Consider the following 19961-nt stretch of genomic DNA (forward strand, 5'->3'; position numbering starts at 1 on the left):
AATTCAATTACCCAGACATTCAGAGCACTCAGTACTCCCTCTTAATTTCCCTCCTTTCTCTGCAGGCAACCAAAGAGATATTATCCCAATTTATCTTATTTGAATTGATTTAAATATTTTGGAAAACTAAAAATACTGCATTGCTGGTATTTCTATATTCCATGTGTTACCAGGACCCAGATTTACCTGAGAGTCGAAAATAATAAAATACTTGATCTTTCAGTTTTCAGGTTGTCTGTTATGATGTGTCAATTATTAACTAGGGGATTAATCACTAAGAGGATTAATAAAATTGGCTTAATGTGTCTAACGGGCTACATTGCTCCTTCAATCACGGGGCTGGTTAACTCTGGGCCTTCACCAGTTCCCTGGCAACCTGTGTATTGTTAAGGGAGTTGATTTTCACTTCCATTGACTTCTGCAGATTTATCAGCAAGTGTTGCAACTATCCAAAGTAAGGCTTCGTCTGACGTAAACAAAGGTCAGTCTTTCTGTATAGATACGTTTCCTCCTCTTCACTGACTTTACTCCCCACCTCTATATTCATTTCCTCATTCAAAAACCATTGATTCAATGACAGGGGAATTCTTGTGGCCAGGCACACACCAAGGTCATCTTTGCAGTTCCCAGCCAGTTACCTAGGGAGTCTGGAACACTGACCGTGACTCACTTTCAAGCCAGGGAGCAGCAGCTTGAGCAGGAAGTTAAACACAACGTGAGGGCAGGGGGCGGGAGAGTTGAGGGACAGAGAAGTGAGTGGGTTAACTCCGAAAGGGACTGTGGGTCCAGTCCGGCACACCTACCTGCTGGACGCTGGCTCGGCCTGTGTGAGTGGGTCTGGCCCCGATATGTAGTGCAAACCACCTCTGAACCTTGCTCTTGGTTCCACTCCCCAAAAGCACTCCAACTTCCTTCCACCTTGAGTTCCTCCTTCTCACTGTGCCAACAGCCATGTGTTAGGACACAGGGAGCATTGTTGCCCGGTCACCCATTCTCCCTCTCACTCTCCGCTGAACCTTCCGCGTCTGCCACCTCCCCGGTGACAAGGCTGCTAGCTGCCATGTTCCCTCCCTCCCTGTTTTCCTGCTTATGTCCTGCGCGACATTTGACCATACCCTAGCACACACAGATGCCATTTTCCAACAGCGACACACTGAATCATCACGAATTGGTCTGAATCAAGTTGATTAAGAGGTATTGGGCTCATGGATTTAAAGGAGCCTCCGCCTATGAAAAAATGGTTTAAAACTTATTAATTTATTGCCAGGCGGTGGTGGCGGCCCGCCTTTAATCCCAGCACTCGGGAGGCAGAGCCAGGCAGATCACTGTGAGTTCGAGGCCAGTCTGGTGTACAGAGCGAGATCCAGGACAGGCACCAAAACTACACAGAGAAACCCTGTCTTGAAAACCAAAAAAAAAAAAAAAAAAAAAAGAAATTAATTGGGGCTGGAGAGATGGCTCAGATGTTAAGAGCACTGGCTGCTCTTCCAGAGGTACTGAGTTCAATTCCCAGCAACCATGTGGTGGCTCACAACCATCTGTAATGAGATCTGGTGCCCTCTTCTGGCCTGCAGGCATACATGCAGGCAGAACACTATACATAATAAATAAATAAACCTTTAAAAAAAGAAATTAATTTATTATTAATGTGTGTGTGCAAGTGTGTATCATGTGTATGAAGGGTGCCATAGCACATATTTGGGGTCAAAAGACAACTCTGTGGAGTCCGTTCTCTTTCGACTTTTAAGTGAGTTCCCAAAATTGAACTCAGGTGGCCAGACTTATGGACACAGCACCTTTACCCTCTGAGCCATGTTGTCATCCAGAAAAAAAACTATGTTTTTGATGAGGGGAATGGTAGTGCTCTTTTAGCTTCCTCCATTTTCTTTTTCTTTTTAAATTCAGTCTGGAACCCACCCCCATGGGACGGTCCAGCTTGGGTCTAAGTGGGGGGGGATTCTTGTTCAGTTCCATGTCTCTGGAAATATAACTTATATTTCCCCAAAGCTGAGCCTTATTAATGCTCCAGGTGGTTTTCTTTTTAAATTAAAAAGCTATTATTATTTTACTTTATGTGTCTAGGTGTTTTGTCTGTGGACCACATTCATGACTGGTGCCCTCGGAGGCATCAGATGCTCTGGAACTGCAGTTACAGATGGTTATGAGACAATGTGTGGGTGCTGGGAATTGAACCCAGGGCCTCTGGAAGAGCAGCCAGTGCTCTTAACCCCTGAGTCCACCTCCTGCCAGGTGTTTCTTAATCTAACTAAGGTGACAGTTGAAATGAGTGCTTCGCCAAATTACAACAAATGGAAATCAGTGTGTGGAAGGATGACCCGTATTGTTTATCAACAGGAAAAGACAAATAAAAACAGTATAAAGTACTAACACAGGTGTACTAGAGCAAAGAACAGTGAGTGCTGGTTATGATATGGAGTAACACACTGTCCGTTATTGCTAGAGGGGATGAAAAATGGCGTAAGTACCTTGGAAGACAGCGTACCGTCTCTCACACAAATTACTAAACCCTTATCATGTGATCTAGCAATCGTGCTCATTGTGGTTTGAAGGAGAATGTCCCCATAGGCTCATGCAGCTGAACACTCAGTCCCCAGTTGGCACTGTTCTGGGAGGGGGAGGGCAGGATTTCACAGTTATAACCTTAGCCTGCTTCTAGTTCACTCTCTGTGCTTAGTGTTTGTGCTTGGAGATAAGATCTCTCTGCTTCCTGCTCTTGTCCTAAGCCGGCTGCTTGTTGCCATGACTTCCCCGACATTAAGGACTTTCCCTCTGGAACTGTAACCCCAAATAAAGCCTTTCTCCTGGAAACTGATTTTGGTCCCGGGTGTTACAGCAACAGAGAGGTATGAGGATTACAGTCCTTGGGAATTCACCCAAATGAGAAGCAAACTTCTCTTTACTCAGAAAATTGCGCATGGAGAGTCACAGAAGCTCTGCTCCTAATTTACAAAACCTGGAAGTGACACTGGGCGGGCGTCCTTTCAAGTGGTCAACTTGTGAATGGAGAAAGCACCTGGGGTATTTACTAGCAATAGGGTATTAATCAGTAATGTGAAGAAATGAGTTGCTGGGTGTGGTGACCTATGATCCCAGTCTTGGGGAGGTGGAGGTAGGAGGCTAGTGAGTGTGAGTCCAGCCTGGGCTACAGAGTGAGAGATCCTATTTCAAAGGAATTACCAACAGCAAAATCATCAAGCCATTAAAAAAAAAAAAAAAGATATGGAGGGGCTGGGGAGACGGTTTAAGAGCAGTGGTCCTCAACCTTCCTAACAATGTGATCCTTTAATGCAGCTCCTCATGTTGTGGTGACCCTCAACCATAACATTATTCCATTGCTACTTCATAACTGCAATTTTGCTACTATTTTGAATTGTTATGTAAATATCTGTGTGGTGGTTTGAATAGGCATGGCCCCCACAGACTCATGTGCTTGACTGCTTGGCCCGTAGGGAGTGTGGGATATGTGGCCTTGTTGGAGGAAGTGTGTCACTTTGAGTGTGGACTTTGAGGTCTCCTATGCTCAAGCTCTGCCCAGTGTAGCACACAGTCTCCTTCTGCTGCCTACAGATCGAGATGTAGAACCCGCAGCTCCTTCTCCAGCACCATGGTTCCCTCATGCCACCCACCCTGACGATCATGGACTAAACCTCTGATGGAAGCCAGCCCCAATGAAATGCTTTCCTTTTATAAGAGTTGCCGTGGTCATGGTGTCTCTTCACAGCAATAGAAACCCTAACTACGACAATCTGATATGTGACCCCAAGGGCTGAGAACCACTGGCTTAGTGGTTAAGAGCACGTACTGTGCGTGCAGAGGACCGGAATATGGTAACTCATGTAGCCCATCACCTGTTACTCCAGCTCCAGGGGATCTTTTGGTTTTTTTTCGAGACAGGGTTTCTCTGTGTAGCTTTGGAGCCTGTCCTGGATCTCGCTCTGTAACCCAGGCTGGCCTCGAACTCACAGAGATCTGCCTAGCTCTGCCTCCTGAGTTCTGGGATTAAAGGCATGCCCCACCACTGCCCGGCTCCAGAGGATCTTATACCCTTTTCTGGACTCTGCCTTTTCCCTTTCTCATCCTGTGAAGAGAAGCACCCATGCCCAGGGCAGTCCATCCCCCACCGCTGCCACCACTCACCTCCATTTTGGAGGAGAAAATGGAGCCATAAAGGAAGCCTCGTCTGCACCTCTCCTCTGAGAATCTCTGAAAAAGCAGGGCTCTGCAGCTGCCTGCATTTTGTTCGCCCCCAGCCATTTCTTGAGCCTTTGTGTCTGTTCCTCTTACCATTGAGGGGGTCTTGGCCAGGTTTATTTTCTCTGCTACTTAAAAGAATTAAAAAGGTAGGGAAACACTCCAGCCACAGGTGGCAGTAGAGGGAACGTCTCAGGTGGAGCAGACAGAACCACCCGTGAAGGGGTGATGATTGGCATTTGTTAGAGGTCAGGAAACACACACACGTGCAAACACACAGACAACCCCTCTGCAGAGCAAGAGATGGGACTTGGGAACCTAAAACCAGGTCTCTCCCTGAGGGCTGGAGCCTTAAAGGGTCTTTGAGGAGGCATCAGCCTCCAATTTAGGGCTGTTCAGTTTGAACACAGACAGGGAGGCTCACAGGCCCACACCTTTGGGGTAAACATGTCCCGGATCAGGCCTTGAACTTGTCACCTGTTGCTGGGCCCTACCGGTGGGCGAAAAAGCCAGTCAGTCCTTTAGGTCTTTGTCAGGAGTATGAGGAAGAAGTTTGTAGTCTTGCTCATCTACGTGTGGTCCTCTCCCTATCTACCTGCCCTTGGTGATCTGTCTACAGCCTCACTGCCTTGGGCCTCACTCCACGCTGAAGGGGAAGCCCAGGGCCACTTCCTCAAATCTTACTGGAGGGTTTGGATAAGGTACAGGCTTTTCACAGACAAGGAAGGGATTGTTGCAGACTTGGGTAGCAAGAAAGGACACCCAGAGCCACGGGGGTAGGGACGGAGGGCATAGTCTCCCAACAAGCCTGGAAGAAAGCCAGGAGATTTGGTTGCGTCCTGAGCGCAAACAACAGGGCCCTGCAGCTAAGAGCAAGGTGTGGAATGTGTAAGGTGAATGGAATGTCACGAAGGGACTTCAGTGTTTACTCTGAAGCAGTCCAAACATGGTGGGACCAGAGCCAGTGTGGAAAAGACTGTTATCTGAGGTCAGCCCGGGTGGAGTGCGGAGGGAGGTGTTGGGTGTGGGTGAAGGCTGATGGCCCAGAGCACATTCCAGCTTGCAGATAAGTGGAAGCAGAAAGGCCAGGAAAGATTCAGAGGAAGCCTGTGTGATTTTACTCCTAATGTCAGTTAAAATAAAGCACAGAGAACAACCCCCCTCCCAAACCCCTGCCCCCACCCTTCTTTTTGTGGTACTTTGATGAACCGAGGGCCTTGTGCGAGTGTGTGTTGTATCATTGCCCTATACCCCCAGCCCTAACCACAGGGAAGTTTTTTGTCTGTCTGTTTTGGTTTTGAGACAAGGTCTCACTATGTAGCCCTGGCTGCCCTGGAAGAACAGCCAGTGCTCTTAACTGCTGAGCCATCTCTCGCCATCCCGACCACAGCAATTCTTGTAAAGGAAAACATAATTGGGGCTGGCTGGCTTACAGTTCAAAGGTTCAGTCCATTATCATCATGGCAGGAAGCATGGCGGCATGCAGGCAGACATGGTGCTGGAGAAGTAGCTGAGAGTCCTACATCTTTTATATAACAAGACGTGGTCTCAGCCACTGGGCAGTATCTTGAGCATAGGAAACCTCAAAGCCTGTGCTCAGGGTGACACACTTCCCCCAATAAGGCCAATCGTACTGCAACAAAACCACACCTCCTAATAGTGCCACTCCCTAAGAGCTTATGGGGGCCAATTACATTCAAATGACCACACCCTTCTGCAGGCCTGTAACACCTAACAAGATGTAAATGCCCTGAAAACTGTTGTTCTGGTTTCCTAGATATTTTCTGTCTATAGTTGGATGAACCTGCAGGTTCAGAACTAAAGGATTTTAATGAGGCTAAGAAAATTATTGGATTCTTAGAGAAGTAACACATTTAATTTTTCCCTTATTTCATTTTTATCGAGTATCTCTGTAAGAGACCTCTTATGCAAAATGCTGAATAGAGTAGTATAGTGCATACTGGAAAATTGCTAAGACGGTAGATTTTGTATTCTCATCACAAAAATGATAAGTATGTGAGGTATATACACATTAGTTAGCTCAACTTAGCCATTCCGTGATATATACATATTACAAAGTATTGTGTTGCACACTGTAAGTACAGACAGTTTCTTCAGCCATGTAGTGGTTTGAATGGGAATAGCCCCATATGCTTATATGTTTGAATACTTGGTCCTCAGTTGGTGAAACTGTCGGCCAAGGATTGGGACATGTGGCCTTGTTGGAGGAGGTGTGTCACTGGGGGCTGGCTTTGAGTTTCAAAAGACTCAGATCTCCTGCTTGTGAGATCTGAGCTTTCAGCTGCTGTTGCAACACCCTGTACCAGGCCTTCTCTCTGCCGTTATGAATTCTAACCCTCTGAAACGCTAAGCCCAATTCAACACTTTATTTTGAAATTTGCTTTGGCCATGGTAGTCTATCACAGCAATAGAAAGCTAACTAAGGCCGGACGGTGGTGGCGCACGCCTTTAATCCCAGCACTCGGGAGGGAGCCAGGCGGATCTCTGTGAGTTCGAGGCCAGCCTGGGCTACCAAGTGAGTTCCAGGAGAGGCGCAAAGCTACACAGAGAAACCCTGTCTCGAAAAACCAAAAAAAAAAAAAAAAAAAGAAAGCTAACTAAGACAACTACACATTCAAAAAAAGAAATAAAGTTTGTTTAACCGGAAGTGGGACATGCTACAGTGGGGTGAGAATTCAAGGCAGTCACGCTAATTGCTGATCACAGCTCCCTTATGGAAGGGCAGCCTCCGTTATTTCACAGGATGAAGAGCCTGGACCAGACCACTCTGTAGATTTGCTGTTGTCCCCACCGAGCCAGGAAGGCAGTGACTTTACTGTCCCTGAGATCTCAGTGTTGGACAATCCCCGGCCCCACAGATGCCGGTGCAGGTGAGCTGCTGCCTCTGTTGTGTGGGAACTTGGTGTTTCACAGTCCTTGCACCAGTGTGCACCAGTGTGGCCAGCTGGCTTTCCAGCATGAACATGCAAGTGCTGGCTTGGTGGCCCCGGGGTGGGGGACATCGAGTGGAATAAGTCTGTGAAGGATGCCTGTGCACACAGGATATACAGATATTCTTTTTCTTTCAGAAGCAGTGAGTAAAGCTGTATTTCTTCCTTTCCTTCCTTATATATTTATCGCTGTGGTGTGTGTATGTGTGTGTATGTGCATCTGTGTGTACGTGTGCACATTCCACAGCACAAGTGTGGAGGTCAGATGAAAACAACTTCTGGTACTCTCCTTCCACTGTGGGCTCCTGGGATCAAACTCATCAGGCTTTCACAACAAGCCTTTTACCTGCTGAATCATCTTGCTGACGTACCCTTCCTTCCTTCCTCCTTCCCTCCTTCCCTTCCTTCTTTCCTTTTGAAAGGGTCTCATGCAGTCCAGGTTGGCCTCAAACTCCTCATATAGCTCAGACTAGCCTTCATCTTCTGATCCCCCTACCCCAGTCTCACAAATGCTAAGATTATAGGCATGTACCACCAAAGATAATAATTTTTTCATACTTTTTTTTTTTTGCAACCAAGCTGCATTGAAAGCCATTTGGAATAGTGGCAAACACCATCGATTGAGCAGTGCAGATGCCCCGAACCCTTCACTCTGGTCTTTCGTGCCTCACTGTGGAGTCTTGCAGGGAGACAGTAATTCTCCCAATTGAATGACAAGGAAAGGAAAACTCAAGGTCTTTAAAGATCTCACCTGGAAACGCACAAGCAATCCACCAGAAAGTTGCAGGACTAGTTCAAAGCACAGAGGGTTCTGTGCCATCCAGGTTACTCTGCCTTTGGGTGTGTGGTTCCATTTTTACATCCAGTTATTTCATTTCACAAACGTATGTCAAATGCCTGCTTGGTGCTGCGCACTCTGCTGCATTCTGAGTTCTACATGTTAAATAAAAATGGAGCCATGGAATGTATAGGCGAGGGAGGAACACAAAGAACATCTCATCTAGGGGAGCCAAGAGGGTCCACGCTTTGCATGCAGGAGGCCATGGGTTCAACTCCCGGCAGCAAAAACCGAACAAGCGAGTCCCAAATCACAATTGCAATGCGACAAATTCTACAAAGGCAAGGCACGTGTTATCATGCAAGCACATAACGCTTGGCATCAGGAACTCCGATATTCTTCGATATTTGCTTTACATCGTTATGTCTGCCTAGCATGCACTGAGTCCGTCCTCAGCACCATATAAAACTAGGTATGGTGACTCATGTCTGATTTCAGCACTTGGGGAGTAGAGGAAGAAGGGTGGGAATTAAAAAAAAAGGGGGGGGGCTGGAGAGGTGGCTCAGCAGTTAAAAGCACTGGCTGCTCTTCCAGCGGAGCTGGGTTTGACTCCCAGCACCCACACAGTGGCTCACAACTGTCTGTAGCTCCAGTTCTAGGGAGTCCAATGCACTCTTCTGGCTTCTGTAGGCACCAGATTTGCACTTAGCGCACAGACATACATGTAAGCGCACAGACAGACATACATGTAAGCGCATAGACATACATGTAAGCGCACAGACAGACATACATGTAAGCGCACAGACATACATGTAAGCGCACAGACAGTCATACATGTAAGCGCACAGACATACATGTAAGCGCACAGAGACATACATGTAAGTGCACAGACATACATGTAAGCGCACAGACATACATGTAAGCGCACAGACATACATGTAAGCAAAACCCCCAACAATGGCATCACTTTGTGCACCCTGTTTAATAACTGGCATATAGTATGTATTTAATAATTGTTGAATCAATCAAATTGTATTTGTTGAATGCCTATTCAATGCTGGACACCATTCAAAGTGCTGGAAAAATAAGATATTCCCTTTTGCAAGACTCTTCTAAGTTGGTCAAGTGAAACTTCTGAGTTGGAGGTCCTCGGATATCGGGAATAAACAAAGCTGGGGCCCTGTGGAGAGGTCTGCTCCGCTAGGTCTCTGCAGTTAGACTGAGGGCAGGAATGTGTCCCGTGGATCTGGGGAACTTTTCTCTTGTTTCAAGATTTGGATATGTGGTCAGCTCTCCTGGTGTCAGCTTCCAACCTGGGTAATAGTTACTGATGTCTCACTTTTATAATTGTGCTGGATAGTTCTATGTCAGCTTGACACAAGCTAATGTCATCTGAGAGGAGGGACCTCACTTAAGAAAATACCTCCATAAGATGGGGCTGTAGGCAGACCTGTAGGGAATTTTCTTAATTCATGATTGATGGGAGAGGACCTAGTCCACGGTGGGTGGTGCCATCCCTGGGCTGGTGGTCCTAGGTTCTATAAGAAAGCAGGCTGAGCAAGCAAGCCATGAGGAGCAAGCCAGTAGCAGCTCCCCTCCATGGCCTCTGCATCTGCTCCCGCCTCCAGGTTCCTGCCCTGTTTGAGTTCCTGTCCTGACTTCCTTCAGTGATGGACTACAGTGTGAAAATGTGAGCCAAATAAACTCTTTTCTTCCCAACTTGTTTTGGTCATGGTGTTTCATCACAACAATAGTAACACTAACTAAGACAATAATAAAAATGGTTTGCTTTTGGTAGAGTTCTTTTCTTATCTTTTTCTTTTTTTCTTTTTTTGAGGGAGGGAGGGAGGGTTTCAAGACAGGCTTTCTCCATGTAGTTTTGGTGCCTGTCCTGGATCTTACTCTGTAGACCAGGCTGGCCTCGAACTCACAGAGATCCACCTGGCTCTGCCTCCCAAGTGCTGGGATTAAAGGCATGTGCTACTGCCGCCCGGTTTTGGTAGAATTCTTAACAGAATCATTAAATATTAAGAATTCTTAACAGAATCATTAAATATTAAGCTGAAAGGAGTCTTCATAGATCACCACATCTAAACACTCACTATATTACGAATATTTTGATTATAAGTGACAACAGCAAAAATAATCCCGATCCAACCATTTTATACAGTAGAGGAAAATTACTGGTTGAGATAACTGGAAAAGGCCATGCAGATAGATAGTGGTGTTCAGGCAAGCCTTGAACCAACCTCAGGGTGCTAGAAACGTTGATGGTCCCCCTTTGGCTTTCTTTGTCTTCTGTACTGCCTGCGTGTCATAAGGCTGGCTTCATTGTGGTCACAAGACCACTGCCTAAATCTCTCACTGACCTAGGCTTTTTCGTTCATTCCCTGGTCGAAAAGAGTTTCCCTCTAGAATAAGGAAGTTTCTTTCTTTGAAATCTCCAGCGAAGATCACCTTAGCTTGCATTTCACTGATCTGGAGTGGGATCCGTCTTTTACCAGATTGCTGTAGATGGGAGGATACAGGATGCAATGAAAGCGTTGGAGCCAAGAGTGGGTCAGGTTTCCCCAGGGCACACGGACCGCATGAGAGGAAGGGATGCAGGATGGACATTGGGATGCTGCTACTCAGAGAAAGGAGGACTATGCTGGTTGGAGATAAAGAACCGCATCTGCTATACTAAAGGTCTAGGACTTCATCTCTGCACTCAACACAGCCTCTTATTAACTGCCCATCATAGGCAACTCACGGTGCTTAGTGCTTTGATAAATGAAAGCCTTGATTCCATGAAACCAGGGAGTGTGAGACAGGAGGCACACACAGCCAGAGTGGAAGATGGTACATAGACAAACCTCTCCATGTGCTCACAAGGCACTTTCTTCCTTAACTGATCTGAACAGTACCTATTGTACCGTGTGCTGAGAACCTTTACCTTGTGTGCGGCAGGCTTCAGAGACACTCCACGTTACACAATTTTTATTTTTCATTCTGTTACCATATAAGACAAACTAACATAGAGAAAATGCAACTCTGGTGTCCAATACTCTTACCACATTTTTTAGAGGATTAACTGAGTGGTTTGTTATTCAAACTTGACTTTCCAAATGTGCCCTTAAGCCTCCAGGACATGTCCTGAAATATTTACCCTACATGGGATGTCTGAGGCAGTTTCTCTTGTCATTATTCCTAAAATAGCTTCCCTTTTCCATGTTTCCCTGCTCAACACAAAGGGAGGGCGGCAATAGTTCTGAATCGAATGGGTTATGCTTTTTAAAATGCCTGGCTAGTGCCCATTGCAATGTTGGTCCGTAAAGTTGCTAGATGAACCTGAATCCACAGCTTCAGAGGGTTGTCCTGTTTGTTTCCTCTTTCGAGATTCTAACTAGGCAACATCTAACTTCATATTATCCTTGACCAAAGATTTTAATCACTCTATGTAAAGAGAAGTTAAGTCTTGACTTGAATGAAAGGATCTTCAAACTAAGGTCTAGAGCTGGCAAAGTGGCTCAGGTGGGAGGAAGCCTTGCTGAGCAAGCCTGACAGGCTGTGCTTGATCCCAGGATCCCCATGGATAAGGAGAGAACCAACTCCTCAAAACCATCCTCTGACCTCATCCTGTGTGCCATGGCGGGTAGCAGTTCCCTTCGTTCCATCCTACAGGGAAGCTCATTGAGAGTCAGGAAATTCAACCTGGAGAGATGGCTCAGAGGTTAAGAGCACTGCTTGCTCTTCCAAAGGTCCTGAGTTCAATTCCCAGCAACCACACGGTGGCTCATGACATCTGTAATGAGATCTAGTGCCCTCTTCTGGCCTGCAGGGATATGTGCAGACAGAACACTATATACATAATAAATAAATCTTTAAAAAAAAAAAAAAGAGTCAGGAAATTCAACCTGGAGAGATGGCTCAGTGGTTAAGAGCAGTGGCTGCTTCTCCAAAGGACCTGGGTTCGATTCCCTGCACCCACATGGCAGCTCACAACTGTCTGTGACTATAACTCTAGTTCTAGGGGATCCAATACTCTCTCACAGACATACAGACAAAACACCAAAGCACATAAAATAATAATAAAAAAAAGAAATTTAAAAAAAAGGGAGTCAGAAAGTTATAAGGGGAGGCTCCTTAAGATTCAGGAACTAAACAACTCCCAAGTCTCAGGAAGTTCCTGAAATTGATCAGATACACAAGGAAGAGCCTTCTTCCCTCTCCAAGGTTATAAGGCAGTAAAAAGTTGGACAAACTGAGCTGTCTGGAGGTACATAGACTGGTTGATCTGTCTGGAAGAAGCACTGAGATTAATTGAGCTGCCTAGAAGAGATATTCTCTAACCTGTCCAGCTGCCTGCAGCTGTGCAGTGCACTCCAGGGTCCCAGATTTTGTGGGCTGTCATCCATACTGGGATGGGCTTCCAGTTATTCAGTTATCTCTGAGTCATCCTGATCTTTCAAGTAACCTTTCACCCATTCTCCTGTGAGTGACCCCAATAAATCCATTGCCTCACCATGCTATGCTTGCTTTGGTTTGTTATTGATTTCCTATTTGGGGTGAGTAATGTTTGTTCATGTCTCTCCAGGAATAGTGTCATACAACATGGAGTTGTTAGGGTGTGTGTGTGTGCGCATGCACATTCTTGGCTTCAACCGATCTTGTCACATTTCTACATTTGGGGACAATGAGCTGTACCTTTTCAGCCACTAAATTAGACAGTTGATTATTAAAGATGCCAATTAAGGATTATTAAGAAGTAAATAAACGCTTTCTTGGTTTTCTTATTAAGATTTTTGGGCCGGGCAGTGGTGGCGCACGCCTTTAATCTCAGCACTCGGGAGGCAGAGCCAGGTGGATCTCTGTGAGTTCGAGGCCAGCCTGGACTACAGAGTGAGATCCAGGAAAGGCGCAAAGCTACACAGAGAAACCCTGTCTCGAAAAACCAAAAAAAAAAAAAAAAAAAAAAAAAAAGATTTTTGGAAGATGGAGGGGAAAAAAAGCAAAAAAAAAAAAAAAAAAATGCCAGAGGAGGGTGAGAGCTAAGAGTGGAGCAAAGGTTATCTGGGGATCACGGTCTGAATGAGCCCCTCCCCAGGCTTGTCTCTCCTAAACCCTCTTTGTTCCCCTCCGACAGCAGGTGGGACAGCCCTGCTCCGCTTATTCCCAAACCTGATGCTAGGAGGTGGGGGTGGGTTAGCTCCTAAGTGAGGGAGACCCAGACAGAGCCCCAAGGCTGTGACATGGCCCCAAGGCTGTGCTCAGACCTCTTCAGAACCCTCCTGTAATTTGCTGTGTCCCTGAGGGGGGAGTGTTGCAGGATATTTGTTTACACTGTGTGAAGATGTGTCACTGCGATTGGTTTAAGAAAGAGCTGAATGGCCAATAGCTAGGCAGGGGAGAAGAGGCGGGACTTCCGGGGAGAGAGAGAGAGAGAGAGAGAGAGAGAGAGAGAGAGAGAGAGAGAGAGAGAGAAACTCAGGATCAGAATCTGGTGCAGGAGGAGAGGCCAGCGAGACACTGAGGAAGTCAGCCATGTGGAATGGAGGAGAGGTTAAAAAAAAAACACGTGGCGGGACTGTGTTTCTGGGAACCGAACCCTAGTCCTGTGCAAGAGCAACAAGTGCTCTTAACCACTGTGCCTTCCAGCCTCTAGCTCCTTTTCTCATTTTGGTGATGACGTGCTCTACAGAAGCAACTTTATGAGGATTTATTGGGGCTCATGGCATGCGAGGGTACAGTCCACCATGGCAATGGGAACCGTTCTTCTTTGTGGCAGTTAGACCATGAGTCTGAGTGGATGAGGAAGCAGAGAGCCTAGGCCCAAGCCAGGCTGGGTTCTAACACTCTAGCCCAGTGGTTCTCAGCCTTCCTAGTGCTGAGACCTTTTAACACAGTTCCTCCTGCTGTGGTGACCCCCAACCATAAAAGTATTTCACTGCTACTTCCTAACTGTAATTTTGCTACTGCTATGAATTAGAATGCAAATATGTGATATGTGACCCCAGAAGGGTCACGACCCACAGGCTGAGAACCACCGCTCCAGGCCCTTCCCAACAGCCCTCCACCTGCCAGTTAGGCCCCATGTCAGAAAGATCTTGCAACTTCCAAAACAGAAACAATGTAAACGCTCCAGGGGGAACAAATTACCCTCATAACTTACGCCTTCCCTGCGTAGTCCATGTTTGCAAGTGCCTGGTGCTGTGTGTGTGTGTGTGTGTGTGTGTGTGTGTGTGTGTGTGTGTGTGTACCATCTCCTCATAGCATGCATAGGGAAATGCCCCCTTTTATTAACAAAATTAAAGTTCAGCCTAGGAGAGGAATACTATTTTATGAAAATCTCCTCTGAGGAGCTCTAGATGAAGTCCGAGAGGACATTTTGAAACTATGAGAGCGTTGTCCTTTCTGGGATGTATAACTGCTCTTTGAATCCACTCTTTGCCCTTTCGCCAACAGATTTTTTTTTTTTTTTTCCTTTCTGCTGTTATTTTTTAACCGGGGCCACACGTTTCCAGTTGACAAAGTCTGTGCTCAGCTCCTTCGGTGCAAACTGAAGCATGTCCGTGGGAGGATGCTGTGACACGGGCCGGTGGCTGCCCCCTGAACCAAGGAGGGAGGCGAGGCGGAGGGCACCAGAGCGTTCAGCAGGCTGTGACAGAGCCCGAGTTCTCTGTTTGCGCTCCAGGGAGGAAGCCCGGGGTGGCTGGAGCGCTGTCAGCAGAGACCCTTCTCCATCAGCTGGTCCTTCCGGTCAGGAATGTTGTGATAAGGAGTGGAGTGGAATGCGAACACTCCATCAAAGCTACCCGGGGACAGCCTTTCTCGAGTGGAGGGCACAGGCGGGCATGCTCTCTGGGAGCATCAAAAACAAAAGAGGATACCAAACTCGGGAGAGAATGTGCCAACCGTGCTTTCTCTGGAGCTCCCTCTGACCTGCAACGGCAGACATTCTTTCCCTGTCTGGCTGCACCTTTGAGAATGTCCCCTAGGGTTGTGGCTTACTTAATAGTTCTATTTAGCAAGGCATGGGAGGACCTGGCCGGTTCCAGCCTACCAACCTTCCCTCGGAGCCCCTGGATTCCTCTGTCCTTCCCTCCTGGTCTCCCCTCCTCAAACACTCGTGCTGGCTGATTTCTAACCCTTTGGCAGATTCTCAAAAGCAGAGCATGGGGAGGAGGAGGGATACCACCTAAGAACCCAGGTTCCCGGACTCCTTCCTCAGAAACATGAAAGTCTGTCTCAGAAACTCTTTTCTTGGGTCTCCTGAACAGTCGTGTAATGTCCCCGTGTGTCATCCCATCCATTTCCGTCTGTCCCGTGTCTCCCCACCCCCAACCATTCGTGGTTCCTCCTAATGTTGTGCAAGTGCCCTTGGGGAGGGAAATGTTGCAAATGACATAAACAAGCTGCCATATTTTCTTCCCTCCCCCCCTCCTCCCCCACCCATCTCTTTTGAGAGAATGTCTTACTATGTAGCCCTGGCTGGCCTGGGATTCTGTATGTAGACTAGGCTAGCTCAAACTCAGAGATCTACCTGCTTCTGCCTCCTAAGTGCTGCATTGATTAAAAGCGTGTACCATCAGCCTTGTAGGGAACAGAGAAAACCCTGGACAAGTGAAGTCCTGATGAATGTGTGCTGTTCACATGGGCACAGTCTTGTCAAGGACCTTCTCCCTGGGGGTGAGGCTCAGAGGCGTGGCAAAGCCTTCCTCTGATTCAAGTGAGGATGTCGATAGTGTGTTTGGAAAATGTCCACCACAGCTTTCTCTCCCCAGATATCAGAGACCTGAAGATATCCCCACTACAGAGATGGCTCCAAGATTCGCTAATGTCTCCTTGATCCAGCTGTATACCACAGATCCCGCCTCCTTGTTTATCTGTATCTAATAACCCTGCCTCTCTGTTCAGCTCTCTACAATAAACATGCCAAGCTTCCGGGGTACTGTGGTTTCTCCAGCAGAGAGCCCGGTCTACCAGTTCCCAGCTTTTCTGTCTGTCTACACTTGCCTTTTCTTCATTCCTTCCACACCACTAGTTGAGTCCAAGTCCCTGGAGACGTGTAAGGATGCAGCACTGGCTGGCTTTTTCTGTTTTCTTCTTCTTCTTCTTCTTCTTCTTCTTCTTCTTCTTCTTCTTCTTCTTCTTCTTCTTCTTCTTCTTCTTCTTCTTCTTCTTCTTCTTTTTGGTTTTTCGAGACAGGGCTTCTCTGTGTAGCTTTGCGCCTTTCCTGGAACTCACTCGGTAGTCCAGGCTGGCCTCGAACTCACAGAGATCCGCCTGCCTCTGCCTCCCGAGTGCTGGGATTAAAGGCGTGCGCCACCACCGCCCGGCTTCTGTTTTCTTCTTAATCATCTTATAGACCCTAAATATTCACACAAGAGAAAGCTGTAGAGGAGCAGAGGTTACTGGAGAATGAAGTGGCTCTCTGGTGGAAATGGGAAGATTGACACCCAGCCATAAACCACTACAGTAGGGCAGAGATTGACACCCAGCTGTAAACCACTACAGTAGGGCAGAGATTGACACCCACCCATAAACCACTACAGTAGGGCAGAGATTGACACCCAGCCATAAACCACTACAGTAGAGCAGAGATTGACAACCACCCATCAACCCCTACCATGGAGCAAAGCAACCAACACGGACCAAATACCAGGAAGAAAACAGGGGCTCTTTGGGCTGGTTTTGCTTTGGAACTAAATAAAAGGTTCTAATTATGAAAACCCCAAATATATAAACATTCATGACCAGAAGTATGTATAGAAGACAAGGGTGGGCTGATAGCTGTACGGTTTCATCTCATTTTTCTTTTAAACATTAATATTTCAAAAAATAATCGTGTGTGTGTGTGTGTGTGTGTGTGTGTGTGTGTGTGTGTGTGTGTGTGTTTGCACAGGTACAAGAAGGAACCCATGGAACCCAGAAGAGGGTGTTAAATGCCCTGGAGCTGGAGTTCCAGAAGCCTGTCAACTGTTGTTGGTGTGGGTCCTGGGAACCAAAATTGTGTTGTTAATTAACTAGGTGACACCTGAAACTATTCTCCTTCATAAACACTGTTTTACTTCTGAGGAATTTTGAACCCACCTCTAATTACTGCCACCTGGGGTTCCTTAGTACAATCCCCAATTAACATCACCACAGTGAGTGTTCCTCTTGGAGGTAGAGGTATTATTCTCTGTCCCCAAGCTTTCTTCTGGACATTTATTTACATTTTCATTTTGTAGACACACTTCTCTGTTCTCAGAGAATTGAGTAATCTTGTGGTTTCATACTATACACAATGTCCTGACATTCACTTTCCACATGATAACATCCATTCATCCTGTGCCAGTATAAGAGGAGTTATCTATTCCTTCTTATAATTGCTGAACACTATTGGCAGCCATAGCTTATTTACTGATCCCCTCTAGTGGGCACTTAGAGTGTGGCTATTGTCTGTCATAGCCAATAATGCTGGGAAAACCTCTGGTGTACACAGTTCCCTAAGTGTGTGCAAAGGCTGCTCTGAGATTTTTAAATTTTATTTTATTATTTTATGCATATTGGTGTTTGTCTGCACATATGTCTGTACACCACATGCATGCCCGGTGCCTGCAGAGGCCAGAAGAGGGCATCAGATGCCTAGGAACTGGAGTCACAGAAGGTGAGCTGTCAAGTGGGTGCTGGGAATCGAACCTGGGTCCTCTGGAAGAGCAGCCAGTTTTTTTTTTTTACCACTGAGTTGTCTCTCCTGCCCCATGCTCTGGGTTGTTTTCTTTTTTTTTTCTTTTCGTTTTCGAGACAGGGTTTCTCTGTGTGGCTTTGCGCCTTTTTCCTGGAACTCACTCTATAGCCCAGGCTGACCTCGAACTCACAGAGATCTACCTGCCTCTGCCTCCCGAGTGCTGGGATTAAAGGCGTGCGCCACCACTACCCGGCTGTTTTGTTTTTCAAGATAGGGTTTCTCTGTGTAGCCTTGGCTGTCCTGGATCTCGCTCTGTAGACCAGGCTGGCCTTGAATTCCCAAAGATCCACCTGCCTCTGCCTCCCAAGTGCTGGGGTTAAAGGCGTGCGCCACCACCGCCTGGCCTTATCATTTTTAAAATTGTCTAGATTTTAAAAGTTTTTCGTTCCAGAGAGAGCCACTATTTAAAGCTGAGAAAATGAGGAACAGCTAGGGATCTTTATAACTTAAAAATAAGGAGTTACGGGCTGGAGAGATGGCTCAGAGGTTAAGAACACTGACTGTTGGTTCTTCCAGAGGTCCTAAGTTCAATTCCCAGTAACCACATGGTGGCTCACAACCATCTATAATGAGATCTGGTGCCCTCTTCTGGCCTGCAGGCATATGTGTAGACAGAACACTGTATACATAATAAATAAATCTTAAAAAAAGAAAAGAAAAGAGGTAAAAGAGAGAGAGAGAGAGAGAGAGAGAGAGAGAGAGAGAGAGAGAGAGAGAGAGAGAGAGAGAGAGAGAGAGAGATACAGGGCAAGGGGGTTCAGCAGGGAGGGCATGTGCCTTAAAAATCCTAGAACCCTGAGTCTAAGTCAGAACCTACACAGGGTAAAGGGAAGAGCTGACCACACAAAACTGTCCTCTGTCACATGATGTCGCTGTCCCCACTACCTGTTCAAGCACTCACATCCACAACAACGAACAAATAAATGGGGTACATATAGAAAACAAATTAACAGAGGAATTAGAAGCACAATGTAACACACACACACACACACACACACACACAATTTTAACGTCTAGCAGTATTTAGCTTTAAAACGATACAATTTTTTTTTTTAATTAAAAATATTCTTTAAAACAAGAGGACCAAGCCAAGGGCCTCAGACTTGAAGATCTTACTCGGGGCTCAGCTAGCTTCTCTGGAGCGGAGCATTTTGCTGACTGCGTTGAATTTTCTTCGCCTCCCCCTTGAGAGGACAGCAAAGCTTGCCAGGGTTTTTCCAAAGAAGCAGGACCGAGAAACCTCCCTTGGCCTGATGTGGCCTGGAAGGGAGCAAGCGTGGGGTGGGTGAATCCCTAGGACTCAGTGGCAGATGGTGTGGGAGTGAGGGCTCTTCACTGGCCTATCCCAAAGGCACAATGCGTGGGGTACTTGACCTCCTGAGGTGTGGGCGTGGGTGGGAAGGAGTTAATATGAAACCACATGACCTGCGGCACCCTGACTCCTGACTGCACTGAGGACGCTGACTGCCAGGTGAAGCTGCTGTGGTTGGGTCGAAGTTCAGATGGACCGACCGGGTCACAGTGCCCTCTTTAGGCGCTTGGGGAATCTTCTCTAGCCAGCTGCTGTCGCCTAAGACCCAGACCGAGACACTGGAGAGCCAGGTCCTCAGCATCCGCCAGAAACTCTTTTCTTTACTGTAGAACAGAGCCTGGTCCCAATGCTAGAAGCTGGATGCCTAGGTCTCCAGGGCAAAACTCACGTGGTCTGCTAGGGCATGGAGGGCCACACGCAGATACAGTGCTTGGGAGGAAAGCGCATGGAGACGTGGTCTAAGCGGGCACAGGCATTGCAAAATGTGTAAAATGACAATAAGGGCCTGGAGAGGCAGGGGTGATTGGGTTCCATCCATCACCATTTAGTATCATCCAAAACAAAAGAATAAATGAGCCGGGCGGTGGTGGTACAAGCCTTTAATCCCAGCACTCGGGAGGCAGAGCCAGGCGGATCTCTGTGAGTTCGAGGCAGCCAGCCTGGTTTACAGAGCAAGATTCAGGACAGGCACCAAAACTACACGGAGAAACCCTGTCTCAAAAAACCAAAACCTAAATAAATAAATAAATAAATAAATAAATAAATGAGATACATCAAAGCATCAGGCCTTCTCCACATGATCAGCCAGCACTCACGATTGAAGTAAATATTATCTATGACTATGATAAGCGTGATCATTTAGTGAGGTCAGAAAAATGGCTAGGCAGTATGATAAAGTGTTTGTGTTCTCTTACCACATTTTACTTTTCTAATCAATTAAGGGTAGTTTAATACATGGACTGTTGGATGAGAAACAAATCTCTGGATTCCAGAGCT

Source organism: Peromyscus californicus, unplaced genomic scaffold (genome assembly GCF_007827085.1).
Source record: "Peromyscus californicus insignis strain IS unplaced genomic scaffold, ASM782708v3 Scaffold_23__1_contigs__length_62951481, whole genome shotgun sequence".
In the NCBI taxonomy this organism is placed as follows: domain Eukaryota; kingdom Metazoa; phylum Chordata; class Mammalia; order Rodentia; family Cricetidae; genus Peromyscus; species Peromyscus californicus.